This window comes from Triturus cristatus, chromosome 3_1 (genome assembly GCF_964204655.1).
Source record: "Triturus cristatus chromosome 3_1, aTriCri1.1, whole genome shotgun sequence".
Taxonomy (NCBI): domain Eukaryota; kingdom Metazoa; phylum Chordata; class Amphibia; order Caudata; family Salamandridae; genus Triturus; species Triturus cristatus.
Window position 1 is genome coordinate 27,935,806 of NC_140583.1, and position 9,780 is coordinate 27,945,585.

Consider the following 9,780-nt stretch of genomic DNA (forward strand, 5'->3'; position numbering starts at 1 on the left):
AATCTACCTTTACACCCACTCTGGAAATGGTGGGTGCAGAAGTATCCATTTTTGAGAGATCTGTCCTCAATGATATGAATAAAATTTTGAAATACAACTATCATAGTAAACCCAATCTGACAGCTGTTGAGAGTAAGGCGCTTATGGAACTTCACAATACATCGGCGTTGACCATAAAACCCTGTGATAAAGGGGGAGGCATAGTGCTCATGGACACCAAGAAATACGAAGAAAAAATCTATCAGATGCTGAATGTGGCTGAGCACTATAGACCCATAAGATCGGGAGCAATTACAAAACTGAAAGAAACTATAGACCATGCAACCAGCAAGGCATATGAGGAAGATGCCATATGTGAAAAGGAATACTTGTTCTTAAACAAAACGAATGCAGTAATTCCAGCTCTCTACGGTGTGCCCAAAACACACAAGGACATCCTAGATCCACCTCTACGTCCCATAGTTTCCTCAATCAATTCCTCGACAGAACCTTTGTCCAAGTATGTGGACAAGTTCCTATGTCCTCTCACCACCCAATATAAATCCTACATCAAAGATACAGGGGATATTATCAAAAAACTGGAAAATGTACCCTATGACCCCAAGAACGAAATTATGGTCACATTAGACATCGAAGCACTATACACAAATATACCGCAACAAGAGGCAATAGAGGCGGTTAAAATACTCTTAGAAAGATCACCAGGAGAAAGACCTAATGAGTTTATAATTGAATGCTTGGAAATAGTGCTAAAAAATAATTATTTTGAGTTCAGAGGGGACCTATATCAACAAACTAAAGGTACCAGCATGGGGGCATCATGTGCCCCTAGTGTGGCCAATATATATATGGGGGAATACGAACTCAAACACATTTTCAATGAAATTGCTCCTTTCTACGAGAATGTCAGTCAATGGCATAGATTCATCGACGACATTTTCTTTATTTGGCGTGGAGACAAAGAAACTCTCGATATGTTCATCAACTGGCTTAATGCCAGTGATAAAAATCTAAGATTCACCAGCAACATCAGTACCACATCAGTTGAGTTTCTGGACATTACAATACAGGAAGAGGAGGGCAGGATCGTAGTCGGGTTTTTCAGAAAACCCACCTCCAAAAACACAATATTATTACACACAAGTTACCATCCTAACTGTCAAAAGGACTCTATCCCGTTTGGAGAGTTTCTACGCATTAGGCGTAATTGCTCAAACATCAAGGACTTTGATAAACATGGAGAAGACCTCAAACAAAGACTGCTTGCACGAGGATACCCTAAGCGATTGATAAGAACAGCATACAAAAGGGCACGATATTACAATCGGGATGCCCTATTAGCAGGGAACTTCCGCTCAAAGAATGAAAAGTTGGTATGCGTTGTGAATCACTCGACCTTAAATTTTAAAATAAAAAAGGTCTTGAACAAGAATTGGCACATCTTAAACACTGCGGAGGAATCTGAAACTATCCAAAAACCAATTCTTGCATTCCGCAGAAATCGTAACCTGAAGGACAGCCTCGTGCATACCAGGCCCTTACGACAACAGATAAATTCACAAACTACCCTAGTAGGCCCACAGATCTTGGGAAACCATAAATGTGGCACATGTGTCGCATGTGACAGTGCAATCGTATCTGAATTCTGGCAGTACCAAGGCAAGAGGGGTAAACTGCGAGATTTCACCAACTGTAAAAGCCGGAACCTGGTATACCTCATATTATGTCCCTGCGCTCTAGGCTACGTAGGTGAGACGGGCCGTGAGTTCAGAACACGATACAGTGAGCATAGGTCTGCTATTAGAACTAAGAAACTACTAAGCCCAATGGTACAGCACTGCATGGAGTTCCAACATAATGAAAAAGAACTCAGATGGCTAATATTAGAAAAAGTCAAGCACATTGCAGGTAAAGACATCCAAGATGTCAGGAAGATACGTGAGACCTACTGGATCTATACTTTGGATACAGTTAAAACGGGCCTCAACGAGGAAATTTTGTGGCACACAGGATAAGGCGTGTACAGACCTCCCTCTCTGTCCCCTGTATGACTGCCAAAAAACTATAAGAAAGTATCTCGGATAGCACGATCTACTACCCTGCCCACACTACATGAAATTTGACCATACTACCAATTGTGCTTTTACTTATACAGGGTAAAGAGAACAACAAAAAAAGGAAAGGGGAAAAAAAAACCCCAAGAGATACACACAACAATGTACATTGGCAAAGCACATGGAGTCTTTTGACTCAAGCAGGATTAGACAAAAGGGTTATTTGATCTATCTTCTCACCGTTTGGACAACTTGTCACTTTGCATTAGGCGCAGGACTAGAGAAACCAACAGGTTAAACAGTAAGACAGGCCACGTGCTTAAAAAGTGGTAGATCAGTGTTGGATTTTGGAAGTTTTATATTTCCTTGAGAAAACCTAGCGTATAGTACAATAGATAATTTAGATCGACTCAATTTTTGGCTACTTTGGGAATTCGCCAAAACAATAGTTATCGACGACATAAGAAACTGTCATCGAACAAAATATTTACACATGACCCGATTTCAAAATATGGTGTCGCATTGCGAGAATATATCATTAGTAACATGAAACACTACTCATTGGACCCAAATATTTTTTGACCAACAATAATTAGAGAATAACTCTCTGGGGCAATAGTTCGATCAAACACACTGGGTTGCTGTCTAAACTGCGTATGACCCAACTCAAAATGGCGGCGGAGTTCGCTAAGAACAGACTATCATCCCCAGTATACATCATTTGCCAATCACTGGTGGGACAACATCTTATAAACTGGATGACAAATCCCCGGAGACCTCGCAGATAATCCCAATGGCAAAACGGGCATAACAAATGACTCATTCCATCTAAGCAAGCTTAGTGATTACCCTTTTAAGATGGAACCGATTTGGCTGCTATAAAACAGAGTATGACCCAATCCAAAATGGCGGCGGAGTTTTGCTAACAACAGATTACCATTCCCATTATATATTATATGCCAGCCACTGGTGCGGCAATATCTTAGAAACGGGATGACAAATCCCCGGAATTTTCGTGGATAATCTCAATGTCAAAACGGGCATAATAAATGATTCATTCCACGTAAGTAAGCCCAGCGATTACCCTTTTCAAGATGGAACCGATAGTAACGAAGGCATTTGGGGCGGGGCGCAAGTTGGCGCGCAGGAGAACATGTGATTTTACATCACAGCTGCCGGAAATTAGAAAGCCTGCACCGCTTCAAAAGGGAGGAATTTTACTGCTACCGCACTGGAGGCCGAAGTCCGCGATGCGAGTTGCTGAAGGAGATTAAGAAATAGCCGACAGGTAAGGCACCGAGTAAGAAAGAATATAAGTCTAGTACTCTTGAGAGTTAGGTAGATTTAAGTTCGCTGTTGCTGACTGAGTATTCCAGTTAATCTCCTTACATGTACTAATAAATTCTTAAGTGTAGGGAATTAATATCCAGTAAAGTATGCAGGGTTCATTACTTTATAGCGGCGAGCCCTAAGCAAACGCACAAGAGTGGCAGACATTAGTGGGATAAGAATATTTAAGGGGACCTCTATAACAATAGAGAGGACTAAAATGACAAAAAATATGAAAAAGGTATTAGCGGTCATGTGAATATAGGCTATAGTCCATCAGTATGTATATACTAAAAATATCCTGCTATCTACTAGAGCACCAAAGAAGATAGATATCAGTCAACCCGGTCACTGTACTATGCGGCTAAAAGAACAAACGGAATAGACCAATACCACGCTGTTCTTTAGAAAACGCCTGTGGAGGTAATCGCAAGAAAACCATAATTACAAAGCATGCATAATAACAAGATCTAATTTGCCAACTATCTTTATTTAAACCCTATCCAAATTTTCACAGCTCCATGAGCAGCTCCTAGGGGCTAGTGAGCCATCAGCACTACGAGAAAGGCTTGGACAAAGCAAACCCGAGCATATGAACCAAATAAACACATGAGGAAATGTGCAACTGACTCCTAGGATCGTAATACGGTCTTATTAAGGTATTTACAAAATAGTCTAAATACTCACAAGTTGAATGGATAGGGCCTATAGAAGTAGCAGAACATGGAATAATAATCACACAACATCTTCTTGCAGTATTGATTGCATTGCAAAAAAGGAAAAGAACGTCATCAGCAACATCGCTTGTGGGGAAAACTCTCACTACGTGCGCAATACCAGAATACAGGTAGTTCTAAACCCGCTACTTTTTCATGATTGTGCATAATAGATTATGGAGACCACAGTAAGACTCGTAATAGAGGATACAGATCCACAGAGAGAGATAAATTATTCCTTGTTTAAAATGACGTTTACCTGTAGTATATATCACTCGTACCTAATCTTTCTACTCTTTGATTTCTCAATACATCCTACTTTCAATCTAGTAGGGAGCTATATAGCCACAGGCACGCTAGCAAGCTTGACAGAAGTGGAAATTCTTGGTTTTTAATTGTAGCTTCTGGAGAATGAAGCCAGCATTCTCATGTGGGACACATAAATGTATGAAATTAATTGCTGATATTCTCCAATTGTTTTACAGAACATTAATCCCCTCATCTTTGCCCGTGATAAATTCGCAAATAAAAAGGTCCTGAAGAAGGTGGCAAGAAAAGAAATTAGATCCACCGAAACGTGCGTCGACCAAGACAGAGTGTCACACCCTAGTAATTGGCACCATAATCTAAGGGTTGAGTAATTAGCCCAGCTCTGGCTAGTCCAGCAACATCGATGGTGTACATCTGGGGTGGAGTGTGAATGTGTTGCATGATAGTGAAATGCATGTGGTATGAACAGAGGAGTGATTGCTGTGGGGATTTCTCTCAAAATTACAGGAGAGGGTTTGTTTTTTTATAATGAGTATTAGCTTATATCTTCAAATACATTGTTGAGAATATGAAATAAGCACAGTAATTGAATATATTATTGTACAAGGCGTGTTTAGGAATAAGATGATATTTGTAAATAATGTATGTAAATGAAAAAATGTATATGAGCAAGGAAATATCATAAAAATAATTTATATAAAAAACAAAAAATAAATATATGAGTTGAAATGCTTAAACACAATTGATTGTCTCTTTTTCATGTGAACCCACAAGAAATTAATTGTTAAGTAAAAGAAATAGAGGTCAAGAGGGATACTTATCAGTTTTTGTTCACAGTGTTTTTTTCCCCCTGATCCCTGACCTAAAATAGTATTTTTAGGGGGTACCTTTTCCTAATTAATTGGCACCTGGCGCACGTGCAGGTGACTTTGTCTGGCTGCTGCGGAAGTTGATTAGTGTAATGGTCCCATTTGCGGTAGAGCTTGCTATTCATCGAAGGGAGACATTTAATGAATGTTCAACACGTTAGGGAGACAGTCCCGCCAGTTCAGAATGGAAGCATTTTCAATATGCTACGCAGGGAAGCCAGAATTGTGGCTTCAGTTATCTTATACAACTAACAAGCATTGTTAAAGCCAAGGGTACTGGCGTGTTGTAGGTACTGTAGTTTTGTAGTATATATCCGGAGGCAATGTCAGAAGCCGCAAAATAACAGTCTGCCTTTCCCACCGGTTACCAGCCCATGGGTGGGAAAGTCTAATGTTACACGTACTCAGGAAACTTCAACGCAAAAAGAGGCACTGCAAAGTACTGAGACTGCATTGTGCAATTGACTTCGAGGACCCTCAGGGGGAACACCTGCGGGCACCATATAGAATCAGGTACCATGTACACTGGGCGGGCATCCCCCTGCAGACGAGGGCCGGTATCGGGTAGCTTCTGTTAAGACATATTCACCTGCACTTTAACCAGGGCAGCAGGCAGGTGGTGGTAGTTGTCAGCTAACAGTGTGCTGCGGTACAGTTAAATTTGGTAAACACTGCGTAAGTGCCAAATGGCGACAGGGTTTTACCGACCTTTTTGGCGTCCCAAAATTCGGGAAAGGGTAGTTATTTGCACATAACTTTCCCCCTGATTCCACAGACTAGTCTGCCCCCCTGGGTTATCCTTCTGCGGGCTAGAACCAGACAATAGAAGGGGCATCTCTTGGGACTGGGGTCCCGAACACATTGATAGTCAAGCGCTCGGGTAGATGTACCATAAAGGCATGGTCACTACTTGGGTTGCCCCCAAGTTATGGGGTCAAACTGGGTTGGAGCATTAAGTCTTCAGTCCTCGGTTAGCATCCAGCAACCCTTCAATCCAAGTAAGGGCAGTTAGCGATAGATAAGTATCAGCGAGTGGGTAACATACACTGGCTAGTCAGCGGCTTTGTGCCCCGGGGGCATGCGCGCTTTACAAATACACAGAGCTGCAACCAGTAAGGGTGCCAAGGGGCAAAAAACCAGTAAAGAGGGGTGTCTCTGGCGCCCCAGCTGGGTGGAGCCAGTCCCATTTAGAGGTACGCCCGGGGGAATATGGGGTGCTCCTTAAGGTTCCCATGACCTAGGCAGTGTGTGGCATCCCCCACATCAAGTGTTAGGCACTGGATTACAGACAGTGTGCCCTGTATCGAATCAGACAGATTCTCTGAGCGGGTATGCCTAGGGGGCTTCACCAGAGGGAGCTCAGCATTTGAAATTCCCATAAGGAATAAGGGATGCAGGGCGAGTGCTGGAGGTCAGCCGCGCTCATTGTCTCATCGCCTGTTATGGACATTCCTGTGCGCATGGATTTAGCAAGTAAAGGGACCGTGCCAGGGTTAAGCATAATCCCCCTCGTCCGTAGAGCCTTAACTGGCAAGCGGGGGTATGAACGGTCTCCTAACAAGTGAGCTGCTGTCCCAGAGAAGGGAGACACATGTGTCCAGACACACACGGTGCTAGAAGGGTGGCAGCCAGAGTGATCAGCAAATAGGTGGGACATCGTGTGCCAGGGTGTCTGAAACTGTCCAGCCCAGAGTGGAACGGGGCTGAGTCATGTGACGCAGTGGAACTTTGCGGCGTGAGGTGAATAGTGCTTGGCACAACTTCACAGGCATTAAGGGCATTTTTGTTTCATCAGACACTAGCTGATCCAAGCTAACGCCTAGGGCTATTGGGATATAGATGGGGCATCGATAACCAGTAGGGATGTTCTCTTTCATCTAGATTTGCAGGAGGCTCTAGACAGGAGAGTTAGCGGGCAAGACTATAGCTGTTTTGGTGGGGGGCTGTGGCGGCAACGGTTGCCGCCTCCAGGGCTGTGGCGGAGTTACAGGGCGATCTGGAAGCAAATGGGTACAGAAGGTTACCTCTGCGTGGCACCATAGGGGGTGCCAGAGCCAAAGACCAGGAGTCTCATGGGAGGTTCCTGGAAAAATGTGTGGGCGCCCCGTTAGTCCTTCAGGCGGTTGTGGGCCTGAACAACCGGGGGCTTGCCTTGCTACGCTCCGCCCTGAAAGGGGCGTGAGTTAAGGGACCACGTGATCCGGGAAGAGGATCACCAGAAGGGGCAGCACAGATGGGGTTTGCCCCAGTGCTGCTTGGCTCATCAGGCGGCCCAGAAGGTTGCCTGCCCTTGAATCGCCCGTACAATAACCCACCATATTACATAATGGTGTACGTAATAAACCTGCAGCAGTTTTACCCAAACAAAAAATGTGTGGTGTGTTTATTTATTGGCATGTATGCTATGTGTGGCGGGTGGGTAGTGTTGCCCATGGTGGTGCTAAGTCTCTGGCTCCACTTAACTGGTCTGCTGGGGACCTGGCAAGCAGGAGTCTATGCATTGGCACGGTTCAAGGGGAGACCAGTTAGGACTCCTTACTGGTGCCTCAGTAATCAAAGCTTTGGAAGGGGCCATCAGTGCCCATGCCAGGAACACAACTTTGCACGGAATGAGAACATTTAGGGCACTATCTGGCCACTTCAGCAGTCGCTGATGACGTCACCCACAGATCCTAAGGCCCATGGGTGTAAGTGAAGATTTCTGCTCAGGAAAGAATGCAATGCTGAACAAAGGGTGCAAACCAGGGGTACGCACCTGGGCTGTTTATGTGGCGGGAGGTGCCGGGTGCGTGCCCAAGGATCCACTCTTGTGGACACAGTCTGCAGAAACGGTCTCTAGCCTGCCTTGACATCTCTTCTTTGGAAGCAAGGACCCTGTTCATAAAACAGATTCGCGTTCTCCAGCGCTTCATGCTCCTGACGCAGTGTAATCTTTCTGCCTCAAAGTCTGTTTATAATAAGCTGCTGTTTTCATGCCATCTGTCCACGCTTCCATCGTGCCACATCTTACCACTAATTGGATTAAATAATTCTGAAAATATTTCCACTTCTTAAGTTTTCATTTGTCCCCTGATTTATCCCCAGAGGAAGCTCTAATTTTTATATTTAGTAATATGAGATTTTAATCAGCAAGCCAGCAGAAAATAAAGCGTCTCGTATGAACAGTTCTTGAGTCTGAAACAATCTTCTCACACTATTGCATTTCAGGAAATCCACCTTTATACATTTTCTCTGGCATTTTTTGTGTCATATAATATGTTTACATTTAAACCCTGCTAATAAATATATTTATTGTCTACTGAATAAATCTTGCTCTGAATTATATCTGGCTATACACATTATTGATTATTTTCTCTTTGCAAGCGCCCCGTGTGATCCTGAACAATCCCGATATGAATAAGACCTGGATCTATCGATCTTCGATGTTCCCAAACGCCGCCTCCGGTCGCCTCGGTGCCGCTGGGATTAGAAATGAGCCATGGGTCTTCTTGTCTGCAAGGGACAGTTATTGAAAACGCCTTAGGAGGCCAAAATGGAGCTTGAATTCATTTATAATTAGTAATACCGCACTTCTTGAACGGAGGGGGTGTCAAGGCGCTTGCAGCACTAGGGCAGCTAGGCAGTGAACAAGAGGGGTAGGAGGCAGTAGTGAGGGGTAGGAGAGAGGTCGTGGGGGTACGACCCAAGGACATGGAGGGAGGGCCAGCCATTCCTTCTGACCAATGAGGGTGGCCTAAGCATACATTCAGCAGGTACTGAAAGACCATCTGATTTCTAAGAATAACTTCTGTACCTTGAGGTTTACGTCACACGTTAAATCTGTGCTCATAATCCGCACCTTGGAGGTAGGTGCTTGCGCACTCCTGCGTTTTGCTTTGAACATTAAAGTGAATATTGTGTACAGATGGCGGTCATATCCACCCTGGAGTCTGAACCAAGCAATGGAGGGGCAGGGGGTACAAAACTCTGCATTTATTTCATGACGTTTCGTGAATGTTCACGTAATTAGCCGTGTTCCACGAGGCGTGCTCAGCCAATATCACGCGGGGTCTTTTTCACTCAGGTGCACACGCTGCTGCATAAGAGGTCCCCGGAGCAGAAAACGTCTCTGGGTGAAACGTTAAGCATAATGTGAAATTCTAAGAAATTTAGCAAATTCCTTTAATGTGAAATTCAGAAATGTAATGATTTTCTCAAGCAATCTTGCTCTGGCCTAGTCAAGTGCCTAGCTGAGCTGTCATGTAGGGTGAGCAGATGTCGCGGATTTGCCTGGACGGACCCGGGTTTTCAAGGACTGTCCTGGTCTCCCGACACTTTTACTGTAAAGGAATGCGTACATGCCCCAGTTTTTTTAGAGCAGGCCAGGTGAGAGTGCACGTTTTTCTTTAAAGAGTGCTTGGGGTGGATTTTCACCTTATGGACTCATTGTCTCATGAGCCCACCAGTCAAGGCTGGGCACGCCTTGGGTCTCCTCACAGCGTGAGTGAGGGGCGATTTCATCTCGGTGTCCGAGGCGTGCACGACATCTATGCATCACTGTAG

The 9,780-nt window shown here is 44.3% G+C and overlaps 1 long non-coding RNA gene across 1 annotated transcript; it reads left to right on the forward strand.

Annotated features, from left to right (window-relative positions):
- The first annotated feature begins 3,702 nt into the window (after nucleotides 1-3,702).
- LOC146859636 (uncharacterized) lies at nucleotides 3,703-4,789 on the forward strand. The gene is made up of 4 exons (XR_014979041.1): nucleotides 3,703-3,806; nucleotides 3,901-4,042; nucleotides 4,140-4,230; nucleotides 4,585-4,789. It is a non-coding gene; the product is annotated as an uncharacterized LOC146859636 (long non-coding RNA).
- The last annotated feature ends 4,991 nt before the right edge of the window (nucleotides 4,790-9,780 follow it).